The sequence below is a fragment of the Leptidea sinapis genome, chromosome 13 (genome assembly GCF_905404315.1).
Source record: "Leptidea sinapis chromosome 13, ilLepSina1.1, whole genome shotgun sequence".
NCBI classification, from domain to species: domain Eukaryota; kingdom Metazoa; phylum Arthropoda; class Insecta; order Lepidoptera; family Pieridae; genus Leptidea; species Leptidea sinapis.
The window spans coordinates 13,791,631-13,813,671 of record NC_066277.1 but is presented as its reverse complement, the minus strand read 5'-3'; the positions used below and the strand labels follow the sequence as shown (position 1 = coordinate 13,813,671).

The 22,041-nt window shown below is 34.1% G+C and overlaps 1 protein-coding gene across 2 annotated transcripts in view; it reads left to right on the top strand.

Annotated features, from left to right (window-relative positions):
- The first annotated feature begins 8,993 nt into the window (after positions 1–8,993).
- LOC126967618 (focal adhesion kinase 1) overlaps positions 8,994–22,041 on the top strand; it is a 188,438-nt gene continuing 175,390 nt past the window's right edge. For both annotated transcript variants that reach the window (XM_050812173.1, XM_050812172.1), the window contains exons 1-2: positions 8,994–9,136; positions 14,146–14,178. The gene's annotated coding sequence lies outside the window, so the exon portion shown is untranslated. The remainder of the gene's footprint in view (positions 9,137–14,145; positions 14,179–22,041) is intronic.

Below are 22,041 nucleotides of genomic sequence, written 5' to 3'. Positions count from 1 at the left end.
TTAATAGGTAATTATTGAAAAGCTTTTTTTTTATTATTGTACTTGCAACTTGACAGTTTGACACTTGTTAGTTTCTTTTTTCTTCCTGTTAATGGGAAAGGCAAAGACAGAGCCATGCAGCTATTGTCAAAGGTATGTTTGGACACTAATTGTTATTCGTTAGATCATAGATAATACGTCGTTACTCATTATACAATAAAACATTGAACGCTCATAACATGGAAGCATTTCTAACGCTTTACAACTGAAACTATACCGCTAGTGGGTGGGTGTTGGGTGTTAGGCGAGTGAGTTCGATCGGATCCAGGCTCGGACGGAATTTATAAGGGGTTAAAACAAGGATTTAAAATACATTCATGTGTAATAAAGTGGTGAAAAAAAATTTTTAACAAATAAACAAACGACTTCAAAAACACTATTCCAAAACAGTAGATATATACTAAAAAGCATAAAAATAATTGCGTATTGTTATACAATCTAATTAATTTAATCTAATTCTAGTTACGATTACTATATCTATTGTTTTATTTATTTATGTATTTATTGGTAATCAACAGCGTTTCAGTAAAAGTTAATAAACAATAATATATAACATAATTCTTAAGGCCATTATAGATTACTCATATTGACAACTAGCTGACCCGGCAAACGTTGTTTTGCCATATAAAGTATAATTCACGCGATATATTTATAAGTAATAAAATATTGCCTATATTATAGCCTGTACATCATTTTGTTCTATTGTCAATAGTTTTTGCAGCGCACGCAAAAATAGGTTTTCGATTTTACACCTTGTGTTACAAAATAACAATTTTATTACGGATCCCTAATTTTGAAAAAAAAACATAGCCTATAACCTTCCTCTATAAATGGACTACCCAACACTGAAAGAATCATTCAAATCGGACCAGTAGTACCAGAGATTAGCGCGTTCAAACAAACAAACAAACACTGCAGCTTTATAATATTAGTATAGATATTATGTTGACAATATTATTTTACAATAGTTTTACAACAAGATATATTACCGAACAACAGCCTCTTGTGTATTGGAATAGTGTTTAAGAATTCGGTTGTTTTTTTGTTAGAACTTTTTATATTTTATGATTTTTAGTGAATTTGAAGTACACTAACTAACAATTTGTCTAAATATGTGTAGATATACTAAATTTTTCAATGCAGCAATGAACGTAAGTGCTTTGCAATTTGATTACAGACGGTTAGAAATTCTGCCAGAGATCGCACCGTTACTGTAAGTCGTTAAGGAGTCCCATTGATCATCATATTCGACTACGACAATTACTTGACCATAACTATGTTCTGGTAGATGAGTAAAATATCCGGATAGCATAAAAATAATTCGGCCGAGTATCGTTAACTTGCTCCTAAGAATTGAAGAGTACCATTACTTTTTCATGGATTCCGTAACCAAACTCACACCAAACTATCTTTGAAGTATATCCTTTCTAATAAAAAAAGAAATATCGAAATCGGTTGGCACGATATTGAGTTAATCGTAAACTTATCATCTAATTTTCTATCCGTATGTATAGCAAATTTCAGACTTTTATGGTTTTTTCATGGATGCAATTGTTAGATCTGGACCAAAATATAATGGTACCACACGGGAAGCACCAGCTTTCAAATAAAAAAAGAATTATCAAAATCGGTTCACCCAGTCGAAAGTGTTGAGGTAACAAATATAAAAAAAAGAAAATACCGACGAATTGAGAACCTCCTCCTTTTTTGAAGTCGGTTAAAATTATACGGACCAAGAGGAATTCCCTTTCACTTTTCACGTGTATGTAACTAGACCATACTTACTTATTATAAAAATACAATAAAATGTACTTCATAAGAGGGATGGCATTATGAATACTGTAGGTAGTAGAACATGTTACTAACATTTTATTAGAGAACTAAAATATTTATTTAGTTACTAACAGATTTGCCTTTTTGTGGGGCGGTGTATTTTTTCGTTTTTCGGTAATGCTCACTTTTTTTCAACTCATTCTACTCTTTCTATATATATATAAAATGTGTACGTGCACTATGCCTTTCTTATTTTACCATTGACATTTTATGTTTTAGTACCAGGAGTATGTATTTTGCTCTAAGGCAAAATGATTAGTTATGTTCAATGACATACTTCCTTAAAAAAACATAAAGTATAAATATTTCAAACATAATATTATATTCAGAGTTGTAACAAAAAGTTTTTCTACATTTTTCTTTTTAACCATATCAATTTGTTTGTAACTTTTGTGTGCGTTGTTATTGTGATTATAATTGAATATTTTGGTGACTGAACTAAAAAATAAAAGTATACGCCTTTTTTTTAAAAGTATAAACTAGCTAATCTAGTTAATATGTAGGAATAGTTCAAAAATCCATTTCTTTTTATGACTAATCCCTATTAACGAATAATTGAACTGAGTGGAAGTAAACACGAGTATAAAATATTTACAATATAATTACAATATTAAACAAATACGGAATCAAAACTTAATTCTTTCAGACAGATGTCAACACATAAAAACATTTGACAATTATATCGTTCGTTTACCAAGAAGGTGCGGAGGCTAAAGGCTTACTACCTTCTTAACATCCCGTCTCGTTTTTGGCTAGGCTAAGCCTATAAGAATGCTCAGCTCTTTTATCCGGGGCATGAATAGCGGCTTGGTTAGGAAGTCGGCGAGCTGTTTCGCTGCATCTACTTTAAGGACCTTAAGGCTTCCTGTAGTCAAACACTCGCGTACAAAGAAATGTCGTATCTGAATGTGCTTCGTCCCCTGGTGCCTTTCATAAGGTGGGTCATGGGCTAAACTTATCGCAGACTCATTGTCTAGATGAAGTTCTGCATAGACATCCCCAGTCACCATAAACGTCAGAATTCTCTTGAGCCATATGATCTCTCTGGCCGTTTCGCTGGCTGCCACTATCTCCGCCTCTGTGGAGGAAATCGCAACTGTAGTTTGCCGCTTGCTTTGCCAGGCGATTGCTCCCTTTGAATATATACAGACCATTCCAGAAGTAGATTTCCCTGTGGTAAGATCTCCTCCATGGTCTGCATCACTATAGCTTTTAATGCATCTATTTGTTGCAGTGAAATATTGGTATGTTATACCATAATCAATGGTCCCTTTTATGTAGCGAAATCTCCTCTTCACTCTAACCACATCTTCGGGATTAGGATTGTCTAATTTTCTTGAGACAACACTAACAGCGTAAGCTATGTCTGGTCTTGTCCCAACAGCTAAATAAGAAAGTGCCCCAACTGCTTCTCTATAAGGGAATGGAGCTGCTTCTTTCTCATTATTTTTGTAAACTAGCGTCTTTGACTATCGGTGTCACAGCAGCTTTACAGTTCTGCATGTTAAACCTCTCTAGGAGACGCTTGGCATAACTCTTTTGATCAATTTTAATTGATCCATCATGTTTTCTTTCAATTTCTATCCCTAAAAAGTATGAGGCAGATTTTGTCGTTATCTTAAATCGCTGTTTCAATTGATTTATAAAACTCTCAGCCTCTTTCTGGTTCGCTGAGGCGATCAACCCATCGTCTATGTACAACGCCAGGATCAGTTTCTTATCCTTGCTATCCTTGTTTCTTACGAAGAGGCATGGATCACTCTCACATTGTTTAAATCCTATCTTTAGGATGTATTCGGTAATGCAATGGTTCCAACACCGAGGAGCCTGCTTCAAACCATATAGACTCCTTTTGAGTTTGCATACCTTACCTGATTTATCCTTATAGCCTTCAGGAGGCTTCATGTAAATCTCTTCATTTAATTGTCCATAAAGAAACGCGGTCGAAACGTCGAATTGTGTCAAAACTAGATTTTCTTGCGCAGCGAAAACACTCAAAACTGCTCTTATTGTACTCGTCTTTGCTACAGGACTAAATGTCTCAAAATGATCCAGTCCTTTCTGTGAGTAACCTTTTATTACCAAACGTGCTTTATATTTATCAACCGTGGTCTTGATCTTATAAACCCACTTACAAGGGATCGCTGTCCTATCTTTGGGTAAGTCTACCATATCCCACGTTTGATTTTCATTAAGAGAGTTGATTTCGCTTTCCATTGCTTTACGCCATTTGTCAGCTTCAGCACTTTCAATCGCTTGCTTGTATGTGGTCGGTTCTATTATAGGCTGATCTGGTTTGGACTGTGCATGACAGATATTACACACAAAATCTCTGTATCGATTTGGAGATCTAAGATTGCCACGATTGCGTATAAGGTTCAGTGTCGATAACTGGTTTACTTCTGCAGGCTTTAAGCATCTCATTACTAGGCAATAGAGATCATCGTGCTTCTTTTTCTTTCCAATTAACCTCTTTACACCGTTCACCTTAAATATGCACGTTGTTGGTGTTGACTCAAATGTGCTATTATTCCAAATATCATGTGCCGCAAGGACTGAGAAAAGATTTTGACTTATGGTGGGTACGTACCATACGTTCTTTAAGGTAATCTGATGTACTTCACCATCTACATGTGCTTCTGCTCTGATGGTACCAATCCCTACTGCATGAATTTGTTGTCCATTAGCGCCTCGTACTGTGTGCTTGCTCTTGAAATGGTTAAACTCCACAAAAAGATCGTCTCTATTTGTTACGTGATTTGTTGCTCCATTATCTGCATAAAAAATTATCGTGTCTTTTGTTTCATTACCAGTTATGGACAAGATAATCATGTTGACATCCTTATTGTCATTTTTTGACTTCTTTGGCCTTCCATCACTTATCCATTTCTCACATTTCCTTACAAAGTGACCGAGTTTGCCACAATAATTGCACCTTTTCTTATCGTTTCGCGTCTCTACCTTGCTTTCTTCTTTGCTGTTAGCTTTGACTTCCTTCTTTCCTGATACCCATAATGCGTCAGCATTGCTGCTGCATTCATCGTTTTCTTCTACTTTCACAAGAACCTTCTCATGAGAACACAACTGGACAGTCAGGTTATCAACTGTGCGTTCCTTCTTCGTCATCAACAGCCAGCTTGATTTGAACATCATGCATTCCGGCGGTAACGTATCAAGAATTTTGTAGATTAACAGAATATCTGGCAGATCCTTTTCCAGTTCCAGAGCTCTGTGTAGTTCATGCCACAAATTCTTGAGCGTCGAAATATGACTTGCCATATCATGCGTAGTGTCTCTCTTGTATGAGAAGAAAGTTTGGCACAACTCGTAGCTTTTATCTGCTGTGCAACCTCCGAATAGTCTGTGTAACTCATCCCACACATCTTTTGAGTAGTTGAAGCGCATAATTTTCTCTAGTATGTCATCTTTCAGATTTGACATCAACGGGACGGAAATAACGCTATCGAGCTTATCGTATTCCTGTACTTCTTTTTCATACCTCGTCTTGTCTTCTGGTGTGGCATTATGCAGTAGTGTTGGCCTAGGTTTCTTTCCTTCCAACACATCTCTTGCCCCTGGTAGCCCCTTTAGTACCATGAAAACTCTAAATTTCCACGTATTGAATTTCTTGGCATCTAAATCTCCAATTCGAACCTTGGAAACCTCTGCAATAGATTTATCCATCTTGACTGCAGGTCCAATTTTGTCAAATTATTAGAACTATGCCAATCTATAAACCATCTGCTACCATATTAACGAATAATTAACTGATGTGGAAGTAAACACGAGTATAATATATTTACAATATAATTACAATATGAAACAAATACGGAATCGAAACTTAATTCTTTCAGACAGATGTCAACACATAAAAACATTTGACAATTATATCGTTCGTTTACCGAGAAGGTGCGTAGGCTAAACGCTTCCTACCTTCTTTACAATCCCGTCATACATAACGCATACATCGTCCACATATATGACAAACATTTATAATATGTCAAGCGCGTGAACCAGGTACCTTTAGTTACCGTAATCATATCATGCAGAGAGCCAATCACGTATATCACGTTGGGCGCATGACAAAGTAACTGACAAATCACATCCTAATATCAACCTAGATTGAACACCAATAACACTTTATTTTACGCAGGGATAGTTTAATGTATTGTGACTTAATTGTGTGAATTTTTGGCACTAATAATAAACGGCAGATAGTATGACAATACTGCTTCAATGTTTTATATGCGTTAAGTTTTAATTTATTTTTAAATTATGTTCAATGAGTAAAATACCGAGAACACTGTTCTGTGATTCTATTCTTTGCATGTACCAGTAGCCCGGTATTTAATAAGTAGGTATAACCCGTGCCAATAAAGAGACAAGTCCAAAATGACGGCCACTAATGATTCGCTCTCACTGGAACATGTAGATAAGCACCTATTTGCCATACTATTTCGATGTCAGACCAACTTGTATCGTCGCCATTTTAAATACCTTTTATTATTTGCACGCGATATAACTCGGAGCAGTAATATAAAGCCTGAAGACCGCGCATTTAATTAATCTTTTTCTTAGTAGCGGCACGCTTTCATCAAATACTTACATCTAGTATTGCGATAGAAAGAAATATCATGCGTCAATCGACTTGGGATTCAAATCCATATATAGCGGTTTTTTAGTCCTTGCCTCTTGCTATTTTATCGTTAAAATATCGATGAATAAATAAGTGTGAATATAAGTAAAAATTAAGAAACATCCTTTTGGATTATATTAATGTAGCTTTTGATCCGCTCTCTGCCTGTTTCCATACAAAATTCATATACACCTGCCGATACATTTTGACGTGAAAGGACAAACAAGCGTCTCATTTTATAATAATAATTAAGATTGAATGTGTGGATTATAGGGAACATGTTTTTATTAGCTTGTTTAACTATAAAGTATAGATAATTGCTAAAGGGACGATTCCGTCGCCGTGGTAACCGCTAACCTCATACCATCTTATTGTGACCACATAATATTAGAAATCTTTTATATTAATAAATAGATTAACTTGACCATCGCATGAAAACACAGTATATCTTTAAAACACAATTTATTTCATAGGTAATACATATTATAATTAGATTGTTTAGTGCGATGGCCAAGTCAATATATTTAAACATATTTTTTTAAATATTAATATGTTTACTATGAAATGTTGTTAGGTTAGCTTATTAATAGTAACAACTTAAGACAGAAGGACCCTTGTAGGCACTAAATAAAATGACTGACTTGGTATTATATGCATCACACAACTTTTTACGACAGAAGAACTAAGTTGCAAGACTTGGTTTCGTTTACAAGTTATATTTTTGATTGTATTTATGTCAGATGAACTAGTAGTTTACAAATAAATAAATAGTTTCAATATCAAAATAACATAAAAAATAATATTTATCCTGAGTGTATGTTTATTCTGGGTAATCACCGGAATGACTGAACAAATTTGGATGAGACATTCCGGTGAAATAACAACTAAACTGTAATAAAGAAAAAACACAAAAAATAAAACATATATAAATTATAGGTGGTGTTTATTTTTAACAGGGAAGCAAGTGCCATTATGTTGCTTACCGCTTTTAAGAAATCGTTACAAGTATTTTATTTTCAACCTACCTTCAGTAATTATTTGTAGGTGAATGATGTACATGAATGACCCATGCCATCAATAATAAATTAATGATTGCTTATTACTAAGCTAAATATTTTACTAAACAAGTGTTACCTACCTCTCAGAAGGTATACATTAAAATATCAATTATCTTATTATTATAAGTTCTATAAATCTCCGATAATAAAACAATATCCGGACGACCGAGCCTTGCTCGGATTTTTAAGAATGTACAAAACTTGAACAAAAAAAAAACTAATAGGACATCTGGATTCGAACCGGGGTCTTCTGCTTTCCGGATCACCCAATGTCCCATCTGAGCTATAATAGTCTTGTATATAGTGGCGAAATTTACCTTTGTATTCTAATGTTATTGTAGCTGTTTCTCATTCAAACATGGATAAAACCATTTTTTTTAATTGAAACCTAGCTAGATCGATTTATCACCCCCGAAATCCCCTGCATACTTAATTTTAAAATCGTTGCTGTTGAAATGTATAAAATTTAAGATTGTATAATAGAATATTTTTTACTTACTTAAAGAACATATATAATAAAAACTTAATATGTCGCTTATTTCGGAATATATCTTTTGTAAATAAGGAGGATCAGTTTGTAAAGAATTTTACTTTTCTAGCCATCCAAATAATAATTTGAAATAATAAATTTAGAGCAAAGCCGAGAATGTTTTGAAAGCTTCTAATTTTTACTCTTTTGAGCCGGACCCAGACATCTTTCAATTTTGTATCCACAGGCTAACCACAAAAAAACATTTGCATAAAACAATTATAAAAAAGTAATATTTTCCTTACATTACCATAAGAACGGCATGACATTTTTTATAGCTCCCAGAGTTTTAAGAACATATAAGTAGTAGTAATTATATTGGGTAATATAATTTATTTGATTTGAATCAGTAATATTCATATTAGTGCTGTGTTATTAATAAAAAATCAATAATAATTAATATTGACGAAAGAATTGTGCCCATATATACTATAGGGTAAGGAATAATATAAAAGTTTAGCAAAGATGGCTTTGTCTATTAATAATTATTAAATAAAGAATATGGCTGTATGGGCTTGAAGCGTTTGCCTGTACTAATAATGGACGAAGAAACCAAAAAAATAACGAATGTCGCAAACGTCAGAAAATTTTAGGAACCAACTTCAACCTGTTACTTTTGTGTTACAGTGATACGAGAGCATCTTAAAATTTCTCTCTCATCATTCTTTCATAACGCACCTAAAGAAGTAGAACTTCAAAAATCATTCAAAATTCATTACCTATGATATTATCACGTAAACCAAGCTATTTTGGACTAATAAATATCAAGTATTTGATATAACTCTTATATTTTAAAAAACACACAAAAGGAAATCAGGATAGGTATTAGGTAGGTAGGTACTCATTTCTCACAGTTATCGAATATGTCAACTGTCATAAGTGACATGATAGATCACAGATGTGACTGCGAAAAGTCAATAGTGTTCATAATACATGTTTGCTTATTTTAAAATTTAAAGTTGTTGTTTATTTTCATTATAAACTGTTTAATAACATCAAAATCATACGAGCCGACAATAACGTGTTGAGTGCGTTGTATGTGTAAGTATATTAAGTCTTTGTTAATTTAGAAAACCAAGGGTTTTTCATATTTATACCACCTGCTACTTGCTGACTTCTCATTAAAAAAACACAGATTGTTGTTAGACTACAAACCGATTTCAGTAAATCTTAATTCATGCACTGCTTGTATTATATTTTAACTGCCTTCATTCTCTTTGAATAAATTGTCAAATTATGTTATCAAATCGGATGTTATACATGTAGTAAGATGACCCGTTTTTGAGTTATTCTCCTATATTTTTTATTCTTCATTTAAACAGTGTATTTAAATAGTTTAAAATGCTACATTTACATATATTTCTTACCAGAATTTTTTCGTGACATTAAAGTAGCCCTGCAAAAAAGGAATTGATGAAGTATTATAAATTCCTATAAGATGTTAAGTGAGTGAGAGCAGTAAACCTAATGAATGCTTATTACTTATTCATATATTTTCCATACATTTAGAAAATTATGATATTTTGGTGTTTTCATATATCTGAAGTGATAGTAATAGATTTGTTTCCTGCTATCTGTCTGTTTCTTCTCCTTTTCTTCCAACATTTCTTTTTCCATTAGGGCCTGATCTTTTTGTTGTTAGTAAAGTTATTGTCAGCATATTGAATGCAATTGTGGTGGTTGTTGTCATACTCCTCCCAAACATCTTGATACATTCTTATGAAATTGATTATGGTATTGGTACTTAAATATGTATAAAAAAATCTAACATTATATCATATATATGGTATGTATGGTAACAACTGTGTCCTATAAGAACCTTTTCTTTCTTTAATCTTTATAATTTTGTCTAACGTGAAAATATGAAAAATAAATCAAATTGTGAATTAACATAAATTTTAAGGTTTTTAAAAGTGTGACATTCATGCATTAATAAAAGTATTTAAAAATTTCAAATGATTAAAAAGATAATTGAAAAATAACTTCTTACTTAATTATTTATAGGATAATTTGTGGACTACCAACAGATATTTATTAAGGCACTTTCTTATTTTAATACATATTCCTCAGAAAAATGTTTTGATAGACAGTTGTTTAGATTCCATAACTGACAAGTTACCAACAGGTCTATACTAACAGCCATTCCTAATATTCAGTTTATCTTTTATTATGTTACTTCAGATAAAAATCGTAACTATAGTTGACTTTTCTGTCCCAATAAATGTATCGACAAAAACTCACCTTATCCATGCACACTGTCTGTCAATAGTACGATGTATAGCTTACCAGCGATATAAAGTTTGTATGGAAATTGCAATTCATGCATCCCAATATAAGGTGATAAAAATGCCTTATCGGATATATTGGGACAGCTTCAGATTATTGACAGCTATTTACTGATACTGTCAGTATGAAGGTAGTAATTTGTCTCTATCTGTAGATAGTATATTGGGAACAGCCGTAAGACTTTGGTATCTATCCGTCTGTCCATCCTGGTCTCTGTTTTGTATTGTGGCTACCAAATAAAGCTTTGGAAAATTATTAATAGCTAACAATAATATTATGTTAATAGAAAAAGAAATATCTTACAAACTATTGAACAGGTTTCTCACAAAATCGGTTCAATTCTGAGATTGCCACATAAACAAAATGTATATAGGCAAAATTTATCAATTGGGGGCTTCCTGAACCACAGCAGCTTCTAAATGGTTACCACAGTAACACTATTTCTGACATGAAGCAGTAATAGGGTAGCATTGTTGTGTTTTAATTTGAAGGGTGCCGTTAGATTAAGGTAAAGAAGGGTAACTACTAATAACACTTAAAATCTTATGTCTTAAAGTGCCGAGCGCAATTATGCAGCCTCACAATTTTGAGGGTTGTTCCATCAAGAATCCTATGCGGCACTATATCCTGGGCAAGGCATACCATTTATCATCAGGTGGAAATAATTGCTTGTGTTGTCACATTTTCTCACTAAAAAAAACAATTGAGCTGTTAATACCTACATTACTACAGAGAATCTTTTAAATAAACACTTTTCAAATGATTAAAACAAATGTAATTGTGTTCTTACATTAGATTTAGCGTAAAAGTTACAGTTTTACAATTTTTGGAACGAAGTTCGAACCGAAGAACGGGACCGAACTGAAAAAAATGTGATAGTAAAACCGTGAGAAAAAGTCCGTGGAATAAAACCGTTAAATGAGACGTGCACAGGCGCAACAGTCGTATACACAAGCGAGTAGTGTATATATAATACCATTCTCTTGTAATTATTTCTATTTCTATCTAATTTTATGTTGTCAAACAAAAATAAAGACATATTTTGTTATTTTAATTGATAAATTGGATTACGATTTTTTTTTATTTTACGTAATTTATTATTTCCTAAATACTTTCCTGTACTTAAATAAAAACTAATCTGCAAAATTTAAGAGAAAAATCAAGAAAACCTACATAAAATTGAACATGATTTTTTTTACAAATTGTGTCGATTCTACATTAGCCGAAGGAACTTCGTTCTTACCTGGTGTCTCACGACACCACCACTTTTTATTTATTTTAGTTAAACAGTTTTACAATTTTTTATTTTAGTTAACACAACGTTTTGTGACATTTCCAGAGGACGTATTCAGGGGGATTCCTTGCAAAATGTATTAATAATTTACAGCCATTCCTCAATGTCCTGTTCTTGATTCAGTAAGGTGTAGTTTTAAATGGGTTGGCTCCAGCGGAAATGCGGAAACTGGTTTATTTCCGGCGACGTCAGTTAGACTCCGTGAACTGGAGCGACGATGTGGAAATGTTGATCGTTCGTCCTTGTTACCGGCTCGCACAGTCAATAATTAGACAGATATGACCTACTTTAACTGCAAAAACTAATTTACTTACTAATAAAGTTATTTCACAAGCAAGTTGGTATTAGTTATATAGTTTGTTCGGGAAATGTTCTATAATTTAGTGTTTTTATAATTTAAATTGATAATTAATGTAATAATATAAGTTTGCATGCCTTGTGGGTTAGGATAAGAGCACTTGTTAGTTATAAGCCAACAACATATTATTACCTTATGTTGCAAATAAAGATGATTTGATTTGATTATTTTATAAAGAGGATAATAAATATTTGTCCCGTCAGTATTTTAAACGTACCATCAGGGCTCCAGTAATTTAAAGCATAAAATGCTAAAGTAATATTATTATATTGTTTAATGTTGTGACTATATATATAAGATAATTTAATTAATATGTAAATAAAATAAGAGCTACTTACTAATTTCATATTTACGTGGCAATCAAACCGGATTTTTTTATTTATTTGTTCTCTATCGCTGTCTGTTGCGGCCCATTCTGCGAAAGTGCTGATAAAATTTCACGAAGGTAGTAAGAAAGTAATATAATTAATTAATAAAATATTATTCATTAATTAAAATTACGATATTGTAAATAAATTGTAATTTGAATAAAACTAATTTGAAGTGAAAATAGCTAAAAAAAGCTATAAATGTGGTGTTCCAATTATAAAAAAATCTCTAGAAGTAGTAGTAATAGCTAGTAAAGGTAAATGTTCTCACGGAGTATTTTGCACAAGTTGACGTCTATTGTGTGCCTTTAATGCGTGAAAACGCTCAGGGTTAAAACTTGAAGACCTTTTGAGCCCAATGCGAGTTGTTCCAAGTTCACATAAACTTTGAATTTCAGGCCAATTCAATCGCAGGTGGGCTTTATTGTCCTTCGCCGTAAGAGAGTAGATTAAATGTATATAATATTTGAATGTACTAAAAGTGTAAAATATACCGCGAGCTGAATTAATTGAAACTCAAAGATTCTATGTGCAGCTGTGTCTAACCGCGTGAAAATTGGTTCATTCATTCAAAAGTAATTGCCGTTTGAAAATTAAAAAAATAGAGGTTTATTAAAACATTTACATAAACTTTGTTAAATATTATCAAATGAAATAAAAACTGTAAATTCATTCGCAAAACTTGCAATTTTGAAAACTGTGATAATATAATTTTTTTAAACAATATGTTATGTTTTTTAAAGTGATAACCCTCACTTCTAGGATTAATATAAAATTAAAATTTTATTTTCCATATTTTTTTTTTATCAAAATAGCTTTTAACTTCCTGCTTAAAAAATTTTCATCAGATATCGACGTTTTAAGGGTCTAGGAAACCGTCCGGACGACTTTTAGGATGGTGTCGGTATATCTGACTGCGTGTGTATGTTGTGTGTTGCCATTCGAAAAGGCTTAACCAAACTGAGATTTTTAATACAATTTTTACCGGTAGAATTTGAAAAAATCTCAAAACAACCACGAATAAAAAATTTCTAAATGTGGTTTTTTGGAGTTTTTATACGGCTTTACCGATCGACTGAAAACTGCGTGAAAATCGGTGTATTATTCAAAAGTAATTGCGGTTTAAAATATATAAAATAGGGTTATTTAATTGAACTCAATGAGCTCAAAAACATAGAAAAGTTAACTCTTTGAGCTCGAAGAGCTCAAAATAACTCAAAATCGTCATAAGTACAATTTGAAGCGTTTTGGTATGGCATTAGCGGGAAGTTGCAGGGGTGGCCTTTAGGGTCTACCGTTGCCCTAATTTTTTCCAAGACCGTGGATGCTGGTCCTGGTTAAAAAGTAGGTAGGTTTTGGAAGTGTTTCCGCAGTTAAATATATTGAAATACAACACATTTACGCGTTGTTTCACGCGCCGTTCCGAATAGTCGATGTGTGGCGCTCCTCCACAGTGCGGTTTTGAAAGAACTTTCTTCCACATACAACAAAGCTGTGGAATAAGCTTCCTTGTACGGTGTTTCCAAGACGATACGACATGGGTACCTTCAAAAATAGCCCGTACACTTTGCTAAAGGGCCGGAAACGATCTTGTGATTGCTCTGGTGTTGCAAGAGAATGTGGGCGGCGGTGATCACTTAACATCAGGTGACCTGTACGCTCTTTTGTCCTCTCTTCCATAAAAATATAACTGATGAGTTATGGTGTTATATACACTTTATAATGTGCGATTTTATTATTTCAGGTTTTAGTTTCGTCGTTCGTGGCCTTCGGATTGGTAAGTACATTACTTATGTTATAACTACAACTTTAACGGCCGTTCCCAATATACTATCTACGGATAGAGATAAATTACTACCTTCTACTGTCAGTAATTAGCTGTCAATAATCTGAAGATGTCCCAATGTACCCGATAAGTCATTCTTATCGCTTACTGTTGCAACGAGCGAGTTGTTCACCAGCTGCCACCAACTCCCAATGACGTCGGGTTTTTGCGAACACTCCCCGTGGTAAACGCAGAAAGACCCAATATCTCTACGTAACGTCAAAGAATCATGCTGATCGGAGATGACTTGATCGGCGATGATTCATGCCGCTCTTTGTTGTATGTAACTGATAATATGTAGCTAGTGGTTATGTGCTGGGTATTTTCGTAATTATAACAATGCAGTGAAATTTGTATCGCTGTAGAACAAATTCAAATTATTTTCAACTTTTTTAAATCATCAAATTACTTTATCTAGGGTAGGGGCTAATGACCGCATACCTGAATGTGTTTCCTGCTACTTCTTCTCATTAGCTCAACCCTTTAGGAAGTAGCGGTAGATACAATAAGATTTTTTTTTGACATTCATAAGTGTGATTTATGTGACCTACGTGAATAAAGTCATTTTTATTTGATTTGATTATATATACACATTGAAATACTTATAAAGAAGTACCGGCATTTGCCGTAGTTTGATTGGGCGCTGTCTGGAGAAATACAGAAGAACATGACGTGCATTTCTGGCCCACATGGTAAATTACAAAAAAATCTTGTTAAGGCTTTTTCTTTCAGATATATGGTCCCAACATCATTATTTCATTTGCGGTGTTTCCAGGTTCCTACTACTACGGTAGCCTATTATTTGGTAGTACCTCTCAAAACTTAAACAAATTTACAGGTTTTAACAGGGACTTAATATATCATGCTTAAAATAGAGAGAAAGCCATTTTGTTATTACGCACAGAAAACCTGTTTACAAACTGTATATAGTTTATTTATGCTAGTTTAAATACACCTGTTAGCTTAACAGAAAACACAGATATATACTTTAGACAAATATTTTACTTATTAGTAAAATGGTATTCCAAGCGTATGGAGAGTTTTAAAAATTGCATTTGGCTCCATACCTACTCTGTGTAATGCAATCATAGTGATACGGTTCTCTTTATCACCCCACCCCATTTTAATATCGTAAAATATAGTACAATGAATTGGCGCCAAAATGAGAAAACTCAATGAACAATCATATAAAAATAACAAATTTCAAATTCAAATGTAATATTTTGTTTATTTTTAATTGTAACAGTATTTATGGCAAGACTAGGTTTTGAACATTCATGATTCAGATACAAACATCTTTACCGTGCAAAGATTTTTCTGCCGGGATTCTTCTAGCTCTGAGTTTAGGCTTCATAAACCATTGGGCCTTGTACTGGACAGAGGTATCTTTATAATTATTATTATCTCTTTTTAAAGTCTCAGCACTAGCTTTCGCCACGGTCTTTCGCAGCGCACGCTCAAACATGACTTGTATAGATCCTACCTCAAAAGTGCCGAGACGCCAATATCTTCCATTACAAATACTTGACAGCAAAATATACAGAGTGACCAGATGAATATTTATTTATTTATATATTCCGTAACTGTTACAGATATCGAAAAACTTTGAACTGATATCGAAAGTACGTTGCATAATGAGTAAAATGACATCAATATTTTTATGAAAATCGATCGAGAAGTATCCAAAATTAAAAAAATCTCCATAATCAAATAATAATAAATTCGCGTCGCCCTTCCCCGCATCACCACGTGCTACCCGCAGACATCTTTAGTACCCCGTCGGCGCCCCCCGTCACCCCGTGGGACGGTCGCGCACGCAGTTGTCGGACTATAATTCACGCTGGTTTTCCGTGCGAGTGTGGTAGTGCTAACTCTGTCGAATATGGAAGGGCCTTAAGCCTTTATTCCACTAGATGTTCCTATACATTATCCGTGAACATGCCTATTTTGTTTCTTTCATGCAGAGCTATGAAAAAGTACAAAACCCACTTGATCACGGATTACGTATTGAGAGAGACCTTTTCAATACGGACCTTAGAGTATCACAGATCATGCACCATTTCTTCTTCACCTCCAGACAGATAAATAAAGCCGCCGTTGTCATATGGAGGCCCATTAAAAGTAAACAGCATGTCATAACAACAGTAGGCTGTGACATTTCACACATAATGCATTGTCGCGTGACGTTCACTGTTATCTACTACAGATCTCGATTGTACGGTCGGCATATTCACAGAATATGCAAAAGTATTATATTGCCATAAGTATGAACTAAAGTAGTGAAATCTAGTTTGCAACTGCACAACGCGATGTAATCATATTTTTTATGGATATAGCACTTAATTGATTATATACGCTACAAATATATTATATGGATGTTTTCTTAATGTGCGTAAGTTAGTAATTTGAGAGGGTGAAATTTTTGTGACGCTGATTGATTTTTCTAGGGGTACGGGTAATCTTAATAGTTACTGAACAACGATGCCCATAGTCGCTACCAATATCAAAAGAATTACAGGAGTGTCGCCGGCTAGAAGAGTTTCTGATAACGATGCCGACAATCCTTACGCATTTTCTACAGCAATTAAAAAAATAAATACTGCTTGTATCGAAATGTAGTAAAAAAAGCTCGCTGAGTCTATTGCGCCTGTTCTTCTGAGGTCTGAGATATTCATTACCGAATAGGTAGTAGTTTTTGCCTTTCAATAAGTGAATTCATATCCTATTTTGAATTAAAATATTTGATTATGAATTGGGACCACACGGGAAGCACCAGCTTTCAAATAAAATTTTCAAAGAATTATCAAAATCGGTTCAACCAGTCGAAATTTCTGAGGTAACAAACATAAAAAAGAACATACCGACGAATTGAGAACCTCCTCCTTTTCGGTTAAGGTGAAGAGTAAGCAGAAAACACGCAAACATGGTGTTTTTAGACAAGTTTTGTGGTGAAAGTATAGCATTTCGAGCTATGAACACTACTACAATCCTGTTACACATATCCTTAAGTCTTATTTGTAGGTTGCTAATGCTTGCTGTTGGTTATAGTTAACACTGCTGAGCCTTTTTGAACTACCACTTTTCTTTGAAGTTAAACAAGTTTTTTGGCATGGCGTGACTCATTTTTTTGGTACTTCTCTCAGAAAAGTTATTCTTATAGCTTGTACTTTTGTGTGTAGGTTCATTTATTCAGATTAGTAGTGAATAACGAGGATTGTAAGCATATAAACTGTTTTCCACCCAAGAATTTTGAAAATATTGGCTTCGTTACATAGATGGCGGGCCGGCAGCCGTGAACTCATATCGCTCAAGGTCGCTGGCATTTAGTGTCGCCTTAAAAAGCGCGACTCAACTGTTTTACTGTGTCCTTTCATCTGTCCCATTCTGACAAGCGGGTCCTGTCTGGGGCTTGTCAATACCATACTATATGTACCATATTTAATGAAAAAATATTCGTTTTTATTAGATTACTTCCGCTTTTTGAATATCAATCTTATATCAATGAAATAACCTTACCGTTGATAAGTCACACCATCTTTTTTTTTGAGTCGTTAATAACTTATTGAAGCGCTTTTTATAGCACATTTAGTCTTGTTGATTGATATGCAGTTGACATACGTAACTTTATTGATTTATGGTGTATGTGGATGATGCAGCTACTATACTCAATAACTTTTGTATTAATTTACAATTATTTTTTTGACTTACTCGTGTAAGACATTGACTATTTGACGTTTGAGTGTGTTTGTTGCATCATTTTACATTTCACATATTATATTGTAATTGAAATGATCTGTAAATCTTGATATAAAAGAGTGGCAATGAGTTTCTTGCTACTTCTTCTCATTAGCTCAACCCTTTACGAAGTAGCGGTAGATTCTATAAGATAAATATTTTATTTTTTTTGACATTCATAAGTGTCATTTTCGTGACCTACTTGAATAAACTGATTTTGATTTGATTTGATATATTTTGTAATGAATTTCGTTTCAAAAGCATATTCCCAAAACACAAAATCACAACAATCACAGTCGAATACACTGACATGACACTGACTGAATAGACTTCGGATATTGTCACGGTAAAAAATAACTAGTCAGTTTATTTTATTCATTGATTTCAGACAATTATAGAGTTTCCTGTTATTCAATATATATTGGCAATCAAAATAATAAAAAAAAAAACAAAAGTGTTAATGAATAGATTTATGTGCTAAGAAATTAATTTGTCTTATTATTTTTTTACTTATATCATAAATAATTTATCGATATCCTGTGGATAATGAAAAGGCAGCTATATGCTTACTTAAATATTTTCATACCTAAAGAAACCGAAAGTGACGTCTCTGGGATAGATCTCTCTTTAGTAGTTTAATGAATAGTATCCGGACGACCGAGACTTGAAATTTTTTAAGAATGTGCCAAACTTGAACTAAAAAAACAAATAGGACATCTGGATTTGAACCGGGATCTTCTGCTTTCCCGGATTTCCTTGGATCACCCAATGTCCCATCTGATCTATTACAGTCTTGTATATAGTGGCGAAATTTACCTTTGTATTCTAATGTTATTGTAGCTGTTTCTCATTAAAACACGGATAAAACTACATTTTTTTAAATTGAAACCTAGCTAGATCGATTTCCGAGATTCAGATATATATTTAAATCGGAAAGCTCCAATGATATTCATAAAAATTTGTATACAGTGGATTTCGGGGGCGATAATTTCTTGTATATATATATTTATGGAATAGGAGGACAAACGAGCGTACGGGTCACCTGGTGTTAAGTGATCACCGCCGCCCACATTCTCTTGCAACACCAGAGGAATCACAAGAGCGTTGCCGGCCTTTAAGGAAGGTGTACGCGCTTTTTTTGAAGTCCGATGTCGTATCGTCCCGGAAACACCGCACAAGGAAGCTCATTCCACAGCTTTGTAGTACGTGGAACAAAAGCTCCTTGAAAACCGCACTGTGGAGGACTGCCACACATCATGATATCCTAATTTGTGGCGTGTCGTGCGAAGGTGAAATTCGGCGGCAGAAATCAGGTTGAACAGCTCATCGGAACACTCCCCGTGATAAATGCGGTAGAAGACACACACAATATAAAATATATATATATATACAAGAATTGCTCGTTTAAAGAAATAAGACTTAGCCCAAGTATTCCTTAGCACTAAGATACGGAACGACTATGAGTGCGGCGGTGAAACCCAGTTTTGTGAAATCGTTTTGACTTGAATCGAGATTAAGAATGACGTTTGAAGTAGTTTAGGTGAAGCTTAGTTTAATTATACTCAATTTGAAATGTCATTGGTGAAACTGAGGCTACGTTAATTACACGCGTTTTTAATCTTTTTAGGAGTATCTTCGATACTGACAGTAGATAAACGGCTTGTTTTTAGTAGAGCACACCAGTCATTAAAAACGCTTGGCACCCGATTGTTTTCCAACTACCGTCAATAAAATCTGTCTACTAAGGTCTTATCGGTGCCCATTAAAAGTACACTGAATGTCAACAAGACTGAAATTTCACACAAAACGCATTGTGCGGCCACAACTGTATCATTATCAATTATCTTCAGATCTCCATTGTACAGTCGGCATATTTAAATAATATACAAAAGTTATAATTTTTATTGTATCAGATTTCAATATGTTCGCAGTTGTTACACTGCAATCATTGGAAATGTAACGCTGTCTCATCTGCCTAGTAAATGCTTTTTGTTCTATTTTCTGTTAGGTGTGGAAAGTCAGAGTATACATAGAGGCTTAAGTGTCATCACAGTTTGAAGTTTCCGTGTAGGCTACACGCAAATTTCAAACAGTGTAATAATCACACGTTTTACTACCAGCTTTAGGCAGCTCCATTTGGTTTGAAGTAGGGTGTGTCCTCTCTTTTTATCCTCATTTAGACAATAATTACTACACGCAAGTTTAAATATATCAAAATTCTTGTGGAAATCACAACTTCGAGCAAAATAAATGAATATGTCTATCGTACTAACGTGATTATATGACAATCTTTTAACGGAGCGCCCGCGAAGCTAACGGGAGATACATGTGATATTGAAACAATGATTGTGTCATTTTTGCTCTTAATAATGCCATTATACCGTTCGAGAGTTTCTGTAGCGGTGTAATCAATGTTTATAAAAAGTTTTAAATTATGTTGGAACTGCCGTAAGGTTTTCAATTGCGTTAGTTTCCATCTTTATTGAAAGTTGCGTCCAAGTGAGTTTACTTCAAAACTCACGAAATTATAAATTCTATGTTTTTGCTGTAGGTAGTCAAAAGTGTTCCAAAGAGCAGTTTTATCCGATTCCCTCAACAGAACTTTAGCTTCGCAGTGAGTTACTGTAAAAATTCAGTAGGTACCATGTTCACAGTACAGTCTCAAGGAAATTTCTTCCACGGTCAACCAGACTGCGGAAAACTTCTCTGTGTTTCCAGGTTCATATAGCATCAATACTTTCATAAGGTCACCCGCTTTTAATTCGTATCCAACAAAAAAATTAATTAATTACCTCTAACTGATCCGACAGACGTTGTTCTGATCATATTAAAAAAACACTCCTCCCTCCTTCCCTCAAATATGTGTGAGGGGAACGATGGCTGTTCCAAGCGTCAACATGTGGACGGATGCGGCTTGTGGTGCCAGGTCGTTCTGTTATCTTCTTATCTAAAAGAGATATCCACCTATGTATTGACCATGCAAAAAAAATCTGGAACCATAATACGTAGAGACTTCATTTTGTTTTACTCAAGTTAAGTGACAAATTATTCACCTCGAATTATTTAGATATGCTTTCCAAGAACGGGTTTATTATATAAACCAATAAAATTTCTTGTACGAAAACAACAATCTCACATTCTTTCGAGGCCACTAAGGGCAAATCGTTAATGTAGATGAGGAATAAGAAAGGTCCTAGGATTGAACCCCATGAGGCACACCCATCCGCATTACAGCTGTTGATGAATGTTCATTATTATTTACAACACTCTGACCTCCGACACAAGGGTATGACCGAATCCCTGAATTCTGCAACTTGATGCCGTTCGTAGACCAGCGGTATGTCATGTCGGACAGTGCGGCAATTGCTATCCATCCCACCAGAAAGGCTCTTTTGCTTGCTCGACTATCTGACATCCTTGACAGATTGGCAAACCTTTTGGCTTAGACGCAATATAAATAAAAGGAAATAAAAATCACACAGACAAATTCTCCTGACATAGGGGTCATAAAGTTCCACTTTAACAGCCAACGGCCATTAATACAGTAACGTTCAGCTACCGAAATACCCTTGTATTAAAATCTCTCCAATAAACATTTCGGAGGTCTTTTATCATCTCTGTACAAGTGTAAAAAACCTTATCGGCATTTATCATAACATGACGCCCAGCTGACGTATGCTATCAGAACGCATTCAATAACCTTTAATCAGACAAAATGTCGCTAAAAACAACTTTATTGCTTTCATTTTACAATACAGTAATTCCTTTGTAGTTTCTCCATTTCTATTTCCCACGATTTTTGCGTAAGCGAAACGAATCCTTTAAGACGTCTTGATGTCCACTGGAGCTCGAAACAAGTCGGAATTGTTTTGCCTTCTAACTGTATTTTTTTCATTTTTCTCTAGAGCTACTTGCGAAATTGTACATATTTAAAATCTACGAAAGTTGACCGTAATTTATAAGTATTTCAGATTTGACGCTATTTTTTTTTCATCAATAGCTGAGAAAATGACCTCTCATAATGATCTAGATTACCTGACAACCTGTTTATGCGTGACCAATTATGATTTGTCAGTTGTT